The sequence below is a fragment of the Puma concolor genome, chromosome D1, assembly GCF_028749965.1.
Source record: "Puma concolor isolate L17-30 chromosome D1, mPumCon1.1.hap2, whole genome shotgun sequence".
NCBI lineage: Eukaryota > Metazoa > Chordata > Mammalia > Carnivora > Felidae > Puma > Puma concolor.
This window is the reverse complement of record NC_141676.1, coordinates 76912792-76926558: the sequence shown is the minus strand read 5'-3', so window position 1 is coordinate 76926558 and position 13767 is coordinate 76912792. Positions and strand designations below refer to the sequence as shown.

The 13767-nt window shown below is 42.9% G+C and overlaps 1 long non-coding RNA gene across 1 annotated transcript in view; it reads left to right on the top strand.

The window, feature by feature from the left end:
• LOC147576821 (uncharacterized) overlaps positions 1 to 13767 on the top strand; it is a 56043-nt gene that overhangs the window by 33376 nt on the left and 8900 nt on the right. The window contains exon 3 of the long non-coding RNA XR_015241181.1: positions 13489 to 13639. This is a non-coding gene — a long non-coding RNA (uncharacterized LOC147576821). The remainder of the gene's footprint in view (positions 1 to 13488; positions 13640 to 13767) is intronic.

The window sequence follows — 13767 nt, the reverse complement described above, 5'->3', positions numbered from 1 at the left end:
AAAACGATAGTACCTGAGTCCTTCAGAGTACTAATGGTGTGACAGTCAGGACTCCATCAGCTGTATCAGCATGCCTGTGGACCTCCTTCCAGGCCAACGCCTAACTTACTGAAAGACCTGACTGGCTGGGGTTGGCCCCTCTCCACCCTTCATGCCCCCTGGCTCTTCTAAAAGGGCTGTGGGGACCTGCAGTTCTGGACAGTGTGCCACATGGCCTGTTCTGTGACTCAGCAGGAGGGACGCATTCTTGGTGTTTTGTCGTCACAGGAAACAACAACTCTCAGATGTTGCAGTGTGGCCAGTGCGGAGAGAATGCAGAATTTCCCAAATCCCACCTCCTTTGGTCTCTTCTGGTATGAAGAATGGACAGTTGTCAGATTGCAAGGGACAGGGTGATATTAGCTAGAGGGCATAGAGATCCAGGAGAAGAAAGATCATCCGAAGGCTCAGAGTCAATCTAAGTGGCTTTGAGCCCTCCCCTGATAGAATATCTTCTATTGTGCTGGGAGAGGTTGCAGATAAAATTTTGGAATGTTTGTTGGGGCATCGGGGAGAGTGGGTGGAAGAGAAGTTTAAGACAAGGGAGGCCAGTGTTAGCCCGTATATTTTGGGCATGGTGACATCAGCTGCTCTAACAGATAAACGCTGCAGTCTCAGTGGCTTACTACTGATTGTGTTACCTCTCCCTATGGCTCAGTCTGCTGTGAGTGGCATGGCTTAGCAGCCTTCCACACCAGCACTTGGGGACCCAGTCTCTATCCAGCTCATGATCCACTCTCCTCATGAGGGGCAGAGTTTTTCCTGTTCAACTGGTAGATGGGGACAGAAACTATAGGAGAGGTAGACCTGCTTCTTATCAGAGTCTGCCCAGAAATGACACACAGCACTTCTGGCCATATTTCCTTGGCTGGAGCTCAGTCACACGGCCACACCTGACAGCAAGAGAGCTGGGGAATGTGGTCTGTGTCCCCAGAGGAAAGGGAAGGGGACTTGATAGGACAAAGCAGCAAACCAAAACATAAAGTTAACTGAAGTAAAGACTCCAGAACACCGCCAGACCAAGCCATACTCCTCCTGAACTACTGGTTTTATTTATTTCCGATGAAATTCTGAACCTGCTCGCGGATTCTTTTTCTGTCTTCACTTTAGCTACTGCAAAGCTCAGCTGCACAACTGTACAGTGTGTGCTTCTACGTATAATCTTTTTCTTCTGGCCTTCTGTTTATTTTTTTGTAATAAATCTACATTTATTTCCCCCTTTCTTGGGTTTCTTTATTTTGGAAAGATGGATTTGCATATGAAGCAGATGCTTTTGGGCTCCTGCTTTCAGGGTAAGCTCACCCCCAGGTTCAAAGTCTGGTTGTTTGTTCAGGCTCTTACAGATTTGTTCTGGGCTCTTTGGGGATCTAATTTCATAAAATGATAGAAAAGGCTTTTGCAGTTATGTGTGGTTCGGAGGAGAAAGGGGAAACAATGGATGGGAGAGCTGTGTGCCCTGGTGTAAGGACGACAGTCAGAAATGATACCCATGGAGGGAGTGGTGTAGTCTGGCCCCAGCCTCGATAGAAGCCTCTGTGGGAATATGCAGGGCCCCAGGCTGCTGGGATGGGCTCAGGACAACTTTGTAAAAAGGTGCAACCAATGGGAGGACAAGGACCTAAATCCTTTCCATGGCCACAAACCACAGCGTTGGCCATAGAAATGCAGGGAGTGTACCAGTGGCCAGTACTCTCGGGGTGTCACCGGCCACAGAGACAATAAGATGCGGCTCAAGAGTGAGAACATGGTCCTCCTCCCTGTTGGGGAAACCTCTCAGAAAGCGCTCTTAGGTTTATTGTTGTCTGGTTTGGTTTTGGAAGTTGCCCATAATCAGGTAGGGAGAGGCTGTCGTTGTAGATAGGAGATTAATGCTGGTGTGCACGTAACCTCCTCATGCTCTCCAGCTGATGGGATGCGTGGGACATTCCACTTTCATTCACTGTTGTAAGTTACTTCAAATCTCTTGAAAATGAGATGAAGCTTGTTGCAAGTTGCATGTCTCTCCCAAACGATAGGAAGTCCTAGCCCCTCCCCCCAGTAAATGTGACTTCTATGATATAATTAAAGGGTTTGTAAAAAGAAGAAGAAAGACTGCCCAGACAAGCTCCTTCCCAAATTAGAAATGAGTGCCTGTGTTTCATTCCTCTGGAGTCTGGCCTGAAATCTCTGTGCCCAGTTTGCTTGCTGCATTTCAAACACCAGAGTGAGCATTAGGCATTCAGGAACACAATAGGGAAAGCAAGATACTTCTATTAGACCAGCTGCTGAGAAAGAGGGTGTCTCTCACTCCTTCCTGTACCGCCACCACGTGGTCCCTGACATGGAATAGTTGCTTAATAATGGCATGATTAATTTATCTGTTATGCCTCTTCTCCTACCAGGATCCAAGTTCCTTGAAAGTGGGCACCATATTGTAATTTCTTCGTAGTTAGCTCTGGCGGTTATTGTTTTTATGTCTCCAGTATGCTTTCATTTCTCCCTTCTTTAAGGGGGTGTCTTTTCCTTTGGGGATCTCTTCCTCACTCTGTGTGGTCCTGGTAGGCTTTACTTAAGATTTCCCCCATTCACAGGGGTAGGCATGTGACCCACACAGGGCAAACCATAATTCAATACTCCTTCAAAGCCCTGGATTAGCCCAAAGATGAACATATGATTCAAGGTCAGCCATCAGAGTGCTTCATTAAATTCTCTGCATTGGAAGGGAAAGGGTAGCCATTTTTTCTTGGATTCTGAGCTGAAAGAACATTGATTTTGGGCTGCAGCAGCCTAATTCCCTGATACCAACCTATCTGAAGGAAAAAGAGTGAGGACAAGACAGAAGGAGAATTGAACAGTGATATGTAGGGTAAGGAGGCTTGTGTCCTCTACTCCAGTTTCTGAGTAAGTCCTTAGCTCTTACACCTCACCCCTTTATCACTTCCCCATGACTACTGCAAGCTTTGTAATTCAGTAAGTCCTATTTTTTTTTTGTTAAGTTAGTTTGAGTTGAGTTACATGCTGAAGTACCTGTGTTTGCACATGTACAATGCCCACTGCAAATATTAATGGTAAGTGTTTATACATGCTTAGTATGTACCTGCCATTATTGAAATGCTTTATGTATATTAATTCATTCAAAAATAATGCCATTTAAGTTGTGTTATGGCCACTACTCTTTTAGGGATTAGAAAACCGAGGTATAGAGAGGCCAGAGAACTAGTAAATAACAAAGCTAGGATCTAAAACCAGGAAGGCTGGCTCCAGAATATGTGTTCTTAACAGCTATTCTATTTTGCTTCTTAAATATCAGGTAGTTACTGATTTTTCCACAGAGTGAATGAGTGGCAGAAAAGGAAAAATAGGAAAACCATATTGGTTTCATGGCTTTGTTAAGGGGGGGAACTAATGCTATATGCCACTCATGAGGGCAGAGGAACCCTCCTGCACTAAAAGACTAGAACGACCAAGTGTCCATCAGTAGGAACTGAATACCCTAGTTCTCAGACTGTGGTCTGTAAATACCATTTCTGTAAATGACACCATACGGATGCAATCAGCAAAATCAAGACTGTGAGAAACTCTACAGGATGAGCAGCTTGTTCTCTTCAACAAATAATTGCAAGTGGAGGGAAAAAGGAGGTGGGAGGGTATTGCTGAGTCAAGGAGACTTGTAAGATATAAAATTAAATAACAACAAATGGGTCTTAGTTGGAATCTGACTCAAGCACACCAAATCAACAAAAAGATGATTCATTGGCAGAATGCTTACTGTTATTAAGGAATTATGATGAATATTTAGGCGTGATAAATATATTAGTTATTTTTTAGAGTCGTTATGTTTTAGAGATACATACTGAAATATTTGTGAATGAAATGATATGTCGTCTGGAATTTTCTTCAAAATTATTCATGGAATGAGAAAGAAGTATGTGGGAATATAAATGAAACAAGGTCAGCCATGCATTGAAAATTGTGGAAGCTGGGGAGTGGGTACGTGCATCCATAATACTATTCTCTCTACTTCTATATATATGTTTGTTTTCTGTAGTAAATAATTAAAAAATATATTCCCACATCAGTCAGGACTGGCTTGGGAAAAGGGCACAACAGAGGCTGCATACTGGTGGAATGGACATCAGTATGGCCGATTATAAGGGGTTGTAGACCTGGGGAAAGAGCCAGGGCAACATGGAAACTGGGACTTAGCGTGGAAACTTGCATCCATGGATGACTGTCTAATCCTTCGCTTCTGTGCTTACACATTTTCTCCCATGCACCTACTTAACAGTCCACCCCTTATTCCAGGCACTACCTTCCAAGGCTATGTATCTAAGCACCTTCTACCCCACTCACAAGTGCCCCATTTACTACCGACTTTGCTTCTTCCTCTTCCTTTATGCTTGAGCATGAAGATGAGGCGGTGGGTAGGCCTGTATCTGCTCAATGACTGGGCCAGGATGAATAAGTGAGGTTGATTGTATTAAATGGCATGGAGTTCCTAGAACTGAGTAAACTTCTTTCTGGCACACAGGGACTTCTATGTCTATATACCTATATCTTCACAAATCCTAATCTAGCCCTGTGCATCCAGGTAGTGTTTTATGTACCGTACTTTTTAATCTGATTTACAGAGTGAAACAAATCTGTGATTAATCCAGAGAGCTGATATTTTCTAATTTGACTTCATGACATTTCTGGTCACCTCACTTTTTTCCATGGAGTGAGGGGTGATCTCCTCTTCCTCTCTGATGCATATAGACCATCTTCATAAATCCTCATACAAAAGGTACTAGAATTCCAGGGCAATTTAATGTTCAGAGGGATATATCTGCAAACCAGTCTGGAGATGAGAGTGGGTCAACAAAGTTAATTGTCTTTTAATCCCATAGCTTGTTTTCTTTAAGTCATATACACAGTCAAAACCATTGTTTCCAGAACTTTTTAATGGTACAGACCAGTGGGGTAAAAAAAAAAAAAAAAATCCCATACAATTACAGCGTATTTATTTTTACCAATTGCCCAGTTCAGATCTGTCTTCCCACTCTCATCCCCTTCCCCATCACTGTAAAGCCTCATGAGAATGGATACAAAGAATGGGTCCTCCTTATGACAGCTTACCATTTAGAAATATTATATACACAGGGACGCCTGGGTGGCTCAGTCACTTGAGTGTCTGACTCTTCATTTCAGCTCAGGTCATGATCCCAGGGTTGTGGGATTGAGCCACATGTTGGGCTCTGTGCTGAGTGTGGAGCCTGCTGAAGATTCTCTCTCTCTGTCCCTCTGCCCCCTTCTCCTGGAATGCTCTCTGAAATGAAAAAAAAAAATGTTTGTAAAGGAAAGGAAAAGGCAGAATTAACTCTTATTAAGCATCTTAAATGCATATGGTATGGCTGTGTTTATCATCATTTACATGCATTATGGCATGTAATCATATAAGGGTTTATAGATGATTAAATGAGATCATATATGTTAAGTGCTTCTCAGAGAAGCTGAAACATAGAAAGTACCAAACATTGTAGTGCTCCAAAACACATAAATAAGAATAGCTTTTATTATTAACTATGAAGTAGTTATTTCTCTCATTTTATAGATAAGAAAGCAGAGGCCCAGAGCCATTTAGTATCTTTCCTAAGATCACACAACTAATAAGTAGTAGAGCTGGGGTTTTGACTGGGGTTTCCATGAGTATAAAGCTATGTCAGTCAGAGTTCAACCAGAGTAACAGAACAGAACAGAGTAACAGAGATACATAGTAAGAGTTACTGCAAGGAATTAGCTTAAACAACTGTGAGGACTGCATAAGCAAGTTAGAAATGTGGAGGGTAGGTCATCAGAAAAGGCAGGCTGGCATTCTCAGGCATGAGCTGATACTGGAGTCCACGGGCAGAACTACTTTTTTAAGAGAGCTTCAGCTCTGCTCTTAAGGCCTTTCAAATGATTGAACCAGGCCCACCTATTATCTGTGATAATCAACTGATTATGGACATTAATCACATCTCCAAAATACCATCACAGCAATACCTTGATTTGTGTTTGAGTAAGTAGGGGCTGTAGACTAGCCAAGTCAACCCTGCAAAAGACCATCACAGTGGTCTTTCCATTTTTACTTCTAAATAGAAATTTAGAGCAGGAAGTTGCCTTCCACCTTATCAGCTCCAACTTGTGCATTTTAAAAAGCAAAAGCTTGACTTCATCTTTGCCAATTTTGATGCCTTTGATTTCCTTTTGTTGTCTGATTGCTGATGCTAGAACTTCCGGCACTATGTTAAACAAGAGCGGTGAGAGTGGGCATCCCTGTCGTGTTCCTGATCTCAGGAAAAAAGCTCTCAGTTTTTCCCCGTTGAGGATGATGTTAGCTGTGGGCTTTTCATAAATGGCTTTTATGATCTTTAAGTATGTTCCTTCTATCCCGACTTTCTCAAGGGTTTTTATTAAGAAAGGGTGCTGGATTTTGTCAAAGGCCTTTTCTGCATCGATTGACAGGATCATATGGTTCTTCTCTTTTTTGTTGTTAATGTGATGTATCACGTTGATTGATTTGTGAATGTTGAACCAGCCCTGCATCCCAGGAATGAATCCCACTTGGTCATGGTGAATAATTCTTTTTATATGCTGTTGAATTCGATTTGCTATTATCTTATTGAGAATTTTTGCATCCATATTCATCAGGGATATTGGCCTGTAGTTCTCTTTTTTTACTGGGTCTCTGTCTGGTTTAGGAATCAAAGTAATACTGGCTTCATAGAATGAGTCTGGAAGTTTTCCTTCCCCTTCTATTTCTTGGAATAGCTTGAGAGGATAGGTATTATCTCTGCTTTAAACGTCTGGTAGAACTCCCCTGGGAAGCCATCTGGTCCTGGACTCTTATTTGTTGGGAGATTTTTGATAACCGATTCAATTTCTTTGCTGGTTATGGGTCTGTTCAAGCTTTCTATTTCCTCCTGATTGAGTTTTGGAAGAGTGTGGGTGTTTAGGAATTTGTCCATTTCTTCCAGGTTGTCCAATTTGTTGGCATATAATTTTTCATAGTATTCCCTGATAATTGTTTGTATCTCTGAGGGATTGGTTGTAATAATTCCATTTTCATTCATGATTTTATCTATTTGGGTCATCTCCCTTTTCTTTTTGAGAAGCCTGGCTAGAGGTTTGTCAATTTTGTTGATTTTTTCAAAAAACCAACTCTTGGTTTTGTTGATCTGCTCTACAGTTTTTTTAGATTCTATATTGTTTATTTCTGCTCTGATCTTTATTATTTCTCTTCTTCTGCTGGGTTTAGGCTGCCTTTGCTGTTCTGCTTCTATTTCCTTTAGGTGTGCTGTTAGATTTTGTATTTGGGATTTTTCTTGTTTCTTGAGATAGGCCTGGATTGCAATGTATTTTCCTCTCAGGACTGCCTTCACTGCGTCCCAAAGCATTTGGATTGTTGTATTTTCATTTTCGTTTGTTTCCATATATTTTTAAATTTCTTCTCTAATTGCCTGGTTGACCCACTCATTCGTTAGTAGGGTGTTCTTTAACCTCCATGCTTTTGGAGGTTTTCCAGACTTTTCCTGTGGTTGATTTCAAGCTTCATAGCATTGTGGTCTGAAAGTATGCATGGTATAATTTCAATTCTTGTAAACTTATGAAGGGCTGTTTTGTGACCCAGTATGTGATCTATCTTGGAGAATGTTCCATGTGCACTCGAGAAGAAAGTATATTCTGTTGCTTTGGGATGCAGAATTCTAAATATATCTGTCAAGTCCATCTGATCCAATGTATCATTCAGGGCCCTTGTTTCTTTATTGACCGTGTGTCTAGATGATCTATCCATTTCTGTAAGTGGGGTGTTAAAGTCCCCTGCAATTACTACATTCTTATCAATAAGGTTGCTTATGTTTATGAGTAATTGTTTTATATATTTGGGCGCTCCGGTATTCGGCGCATAGACATTTATAATTGTTAGCTCTTCCTGATGGATAGACCCTGTAATTATTATATAATGCCCTTCTTCATCTCTTGTTACAGCCTTTAATTTAAAGTCTAGTTTGTCTGATATAAGTATGGCTACTCCAGCTTTCCAACTTGTGCATTTTAGAGAAGATAAAAATGAGACGTAGGGCTGTGCGATGACTTAGTCAAACTCACACACTTACCGAAGTCCAGGCCTTCTGGCTTCAGGGCTCTTTCCACAGGAACACCTGAGTTCATCCAACAAGTATTTGCTGGGTGGCCAACCTGCACCCTATGAAGAATGAGTTGTGACAGAACATCATGGATGCTATAATAGATGTGTGTGCAGCACACAGTAGAGTCCTAGAGTAAGAAGATAAGTTCTACCTTGCAAAGGAGCGTGGTCAAGGAGGGACTCATAAAGGAGGTAGAGCAGAGATTTGGAAAACATGCTACTGTTGGCCAGGCAGTCAGCAAGAGAGAAGACATCACGGGTTGAGAAAATAGTGGGAGCAAAGGCCTGAGTTCATGTTCACTTGAGGTGAGAAGAGAAAGACTAATTGAAGTTCTGCCTTCAAGGAAAGCACAGACCTTTTCACATTATATGCAGTAAAACTAGCTGAGGTCTATCTGTGGGTGCTCCTCTGGACACTTGTGGTCCCTGAGTTTGAGAATCGTTGCCTGACAGTAACCCATAAAAAAAAAAAAGAGGTAAACAGGTATCTCATTTTTCTTTTATTTTTTATTTTTTTTTTAACGTTTATTTATTTTTGAGACAGAGACAGAGCATGAACAGGGGAGGGGCAGAGAGAGAGGGAGACACAGAATCGGAAGCAGGCTCCAAGCTCTGAGCCATCAGCCCAGAGCCCGACATGGGGCTCGAACTCACGGACCACGAGATCATGACCTGAGCTGAAGTCGGACGTTCAACCGACTGAGCCACCCAGGCGCCCCAGGTATCTCATTTTTAAACGTAGAGGAAGATGGGCAACTCTGGCAGGAACACAGCTAGAGCCAGCAAGTCTGGAGTGAAAATCACAATAAGGAAGAGCCAAATCTCCTTCACAGTAAGACAGGACAGGGGTGTGTCCCGGGGATTTCATGCTGCCTCTGCTCCTGTCTGCGCCTCTGGCTGGAGTGATGTGAGGATAACTGTTCTGCTTCCACAAGGACACTTTCACCTGGCGGAAGGAAATCCTTGGTGGCGGGTTGTAGGGACATTTGCCACCTTCTTACATCAAGGGGCCACAAGAGCAGTCCTATTACCGCTCACACACGCAGTGAACACTTCTTGGAAGCAACCAAACACCTTGAGGAAATTGTAGCTAACTTGGATGCTGCTTCTCCACAGAAGACTTCAAGGGCATAAGGACCTGAGCTCTCAGAATGCTGAGGTATGTGTTCTCAGAAGCAGGACAGAGGGCGAGTGGAGCTCCCATAGGCTCAGTGTAGCATGGGAAAGAGTCCAACATGTGAGTCCATTGTAAACTAGCCATGGGGCCTCTCGAGGCTGCACAGAAAATTAGAAAAACAAAACCCTTCCCTCAGTGTTGTTGTTAGGTAATTCAAGGGTGAACATCCAACATAGTGCCTGGAAAATGTTTGCGGAATTTAAAGTCATGGGAAATCCATACTTCATGCCACCCATTAGATCCCCACAGTTACGTATAGATACATATTAAGGAATAGTTCAAAAGGGGACTAAAACTTGTCAAAAGTCCTCCCTGAACTCACCCATCCTCCAAGTTAGTTTCCTCAGCTAGGCAATCCATAGCATCTGTGTATGTCCCCATCATAATACTAATCAGACTTTCTTATAAGTGCTGGTTAATGATTCCCCTAATGGACTGTAAGCTATGGGAGAGCAGGACCATATCCATCTTGTTCTCCACTGTATTCTCAGAGGTAATTATCAATCTAATATATGGCAGGTGCTTGATATGTGCCAAATGAATAAATGAGTGTAGGAAGGAGTGGGGAGTCCCAGATGCTTTGCCTTGGTCTTCTGGACCTCTGGCCTAGCTATGAGCATAGTAAGATTTGGGAAGAGGGTCCAAAGGAGCCAGGGTCAAGTGATGGAAGACCCAGACCTAGCTTGGCCCAAAGGTCACCTAGAAGACCTAGCCGAGTCCCTGACAAGTAGAGGGTAAGGAGGGATTACTGGATCAGAACTTCCCAGGAGGATATTACAAGTGTGGTAGGATACTATAAGGCAGGGCTTGGGTTGGCTGGAGCTCACAGGTTTGCCACCTCTAGCCAGAAGCAGCCCCAAGCATTTATCCCAGGATGCCAGGTAAATATTCTCATGCATCATATACAATGGAGAAAAATAAGTTGGGAGCACTGTGTTGGATGAATAAGGACATGGTCCCTGGTCTAGGGCATGACAAGCTCTTACTTGGGAAGCGCTGGGCATTTGGAACCTACAAGGACACTTCAAAGGCAGGGCTAACTGAAGACTGAGCTGCCTGGGAAAAATAATCAGAATAGGCCCACGGGATCTGTCTGTGGTGCTGAATCAGCTCCCAGCCAGGTTGACCCTTTTCTCTTACTTGACCCTCATTTGCTACTTTGATCTTTTCCTTTCCTTGTGGTCTTGGGATGATGATCTTGACCTCATCTCATTAGGCCACTACAGTCAATCATGGGAAACTCATATACGACCCAGCCCACAGCATGTACTACACCTGAGGGGATGTCTCCCCTCAACCATGCAGGAATCTGCCCCTTCCCAACTCTCCTCCTCTGGGCTATATCTTCTGCCATATCCATGGTTTAAAATGTGGTAGCTGAAGTCTCCAGATACAAAGGAGATTGCTGAATTTGAGGAGGGAAGTACATTTGAACATGGTTTCACGTGTCTCTCAGAGCACCAGCCTGAGCTGTAACAGAGAGAAGACTAGTCCCATAGGGAGTCTGTTGGTATTAATTAGGGTAGGCTAGGTTATGCTGTGATAACAAACAATCCCCAAATCTTCTTGACTGCCCCACAGTACAAGTTAAGTTCTTGCTCCTGAAAAGTCAGCTACAGGATCAGGTGGCTCACCAGAGCAAATGTCTTCCATTTGTTGTCTTATCATTCTAGGCTGTTTTGATCATATGGCACCTCCATATAACAACTTGCTTCTATGCCTTGGAAGTTGTAACAGGGAAAGAAGGAGAGCTGATGAGTTGGCCACCAAGAATTAAATGCTTTGGTGCAAAAGTGACACCAATGCCTTTTCTCATTACTGGTCATAACTAGCCAATATAAGCAGCCATGTCCAACTCTAAGGGAAGCCCAATCCTTTGTTTGCCTAGAAGTAGAGGAGAACTAGATATTGGTGATCATTTGTGTTGTCTATCACACTGCCTGGAATGGGGTCTTAGTGTGATGAATTCCAAGCCAGACATACCTTGGCTGAGGCCCAGCTGTGCCACTCACAAAGTGTAGTCATACCGTCTCTCCAGTCTTATTTTTTTCTCTTTGTGTAAAATGGAGATGACACCTGTTCTTCCTGTTGAGACATCAACTCATGTAATTGTGTTTTGAGAACCATGAGGATCAGCTATTGATTGTTAAAATTCATAGAAGCCGTTGCAAAATTTAATAGAAGAGGGAACAGAGGCTTCTAAATAGAGAAACAGCAAAGTATGAAAATACCCTTAAGGGAAATATTTCTAGCAGCTAGAATTACAGAAGGAATTAATTTTTCATTGGGTCCTTAGTCCTCATTGCCTTGTACAGCTATTTTTTTTACTTCTTTTATTCATGAATTGTTGATTGACTCTTCATGAACATGCTTAAGATTTAAGGGACAGGGTCTTGGGTGGCTCAGTTGGCTGAGCGTCCAACTCTTGATTTGAGCTCAGGTCATGATCCCAGGTTCATGGGATCAAGCCCCATGTCAGGCTCTGGGCTGAAAGTGGAGCCTCCTTGATTCTCTCCCTCTGCTCCTCTCCCCTCCTCACTCACTCTCTAAAATAAAATTTAAAAAAAGAATTATTTCCACAAGAAAAAAATAACTTAAAAAGAAGATTTAGGGGACAATAAATAGCATCCTTCTTGTCTACCTGAATTTGGGAAACAACCGCAAAATAAAAAGGAGTCAGAGGGCACCTGGGTGGCTTAGTCAGTTAAGCCTCTGACTTCGGCTCAGGTCATGATCTCACAGTCGGTGAGTTCGAGCCCTGCATCAGTCTCTGTGCTGACAGCTCGGAGCCTGGAGCCCGCTTTGGGTTCTGTGTCTCCCTCTCTCTTTGCCCCTCCCCTGCTCTCTCTCTCTCTCTCTCTCTCTCTCTCAAAAATAAACATTTAAAAAATTCTTTTAAAAAGGCGTCAGGCTCAGGTAGAATAAAATGTTGGTTTTATTTGTAATAAAACTGACATTGGAAAACATGACAACAGGTGCAACAGTGGATTTCTTAATACTGAATCCTAGAATTAAACATACTTCCTAAAGTCATTTCAGTATAATCTCAGTAATGAAAGAATTATCTGCAAGGAGCTATGGAAGGAAGGAAAGGGCAAATCACGTCTCTGCTCTTTGGTGCCAAGCATAAAATGAGTATAGAATAGAATGCAGGCCCATCATCCATGTGTATACAGATTGTGCACTGCACATTTCTATGGGGTGTTATACCCTGAGTGGGTGAATCTCCCACCCAGAGTTGTGCAAGGAACAGCCTGAAGGGCTGTACACAGTGACCCTTGTGGAAAGAATGGATCACATTTGGGGGGGTCTAAGCCATTTGGAGGATCAGATGAAAAACAGATATTGTTATCCCTAGCAAGGTGTACATGTTTATGGTAAAATTCTGCAAGTAATTTCAGGTGTGGCACAAAGCATCTATGAAGAACTAACTAAGAATTCCTTGAGAAGACGACTTCCAGAGTCCTATATAGCTCTGATGTTCTATGGTTCTAGGTAACCTTCTGGTTAGATTGCAGTGTTTGCCTGGCAACAACCTGGAGAAAATGCATTAATGATGACATTAAGAGAAAAGACCACCCGCGAAACACAAGGCATACTTCAGCACAGAGTGCAAACGGCCCAAGACTGAAAATCTCATGCAAAAACCTACAGTAGCCATTAGGTTAGGCTTTTGAAATGATAGATTTGTTTCTCTCCCTCTTGACATTTAAAAATTGTGGTTATTAAAACAAATTTTTTCACGTTTACTTATTTTTGAGAGAGAAAGAAAGAGACAGAGTACGAGCAGGGGAGGGGCAGAGAGAGAGAGGGAGACACAGAATCTGAAGCAGGTTCCAGGCTCTGGGCTGACAGCTCAGAGCGTGACGCGGGGCTCGAACTTACCAGCTGTGAAATCATGACCTGAGCCGAAGTCGGGTGCTTAACCGACTGAGCCACCCAGGCGCCCCCCAACTTGTGGTTATTTCTATGTTTCAAACAAACAAGAGATAAACAACCCCTGTGGTTTCATGCAGTTGCATTTATTTGAGCATGTATTTGAGAACAAGCTTTGTTGTTGCCTGAAGAGCTCTCTGCCTCACTTCCTGGATTCTCGCTTCTGTTGACCCTCCGGTGGCTGCAGGCAGCCAGACTCAACCTCCAGGCCCTGCCCCTGAACTGCTGAAATCATGTGGAGAAGAAAGTTAGACAAGTGGGGCCATGTAAGGGCCTGACCTGGACTGAACTTTGAGATCTCCCAGGATGTGGTTGGTGGACCCCTGGCAAAGACACAGGTGGGTGTACATTTAACCATTCAGCTGCCTTGTGTTTATATGTGTCTCATTCCTTCCCCCTCAATTAACTTCTCATGACATGATCATGCAATATCTCCAAGCAGATTTTTTTAATTTACTTTTTAATT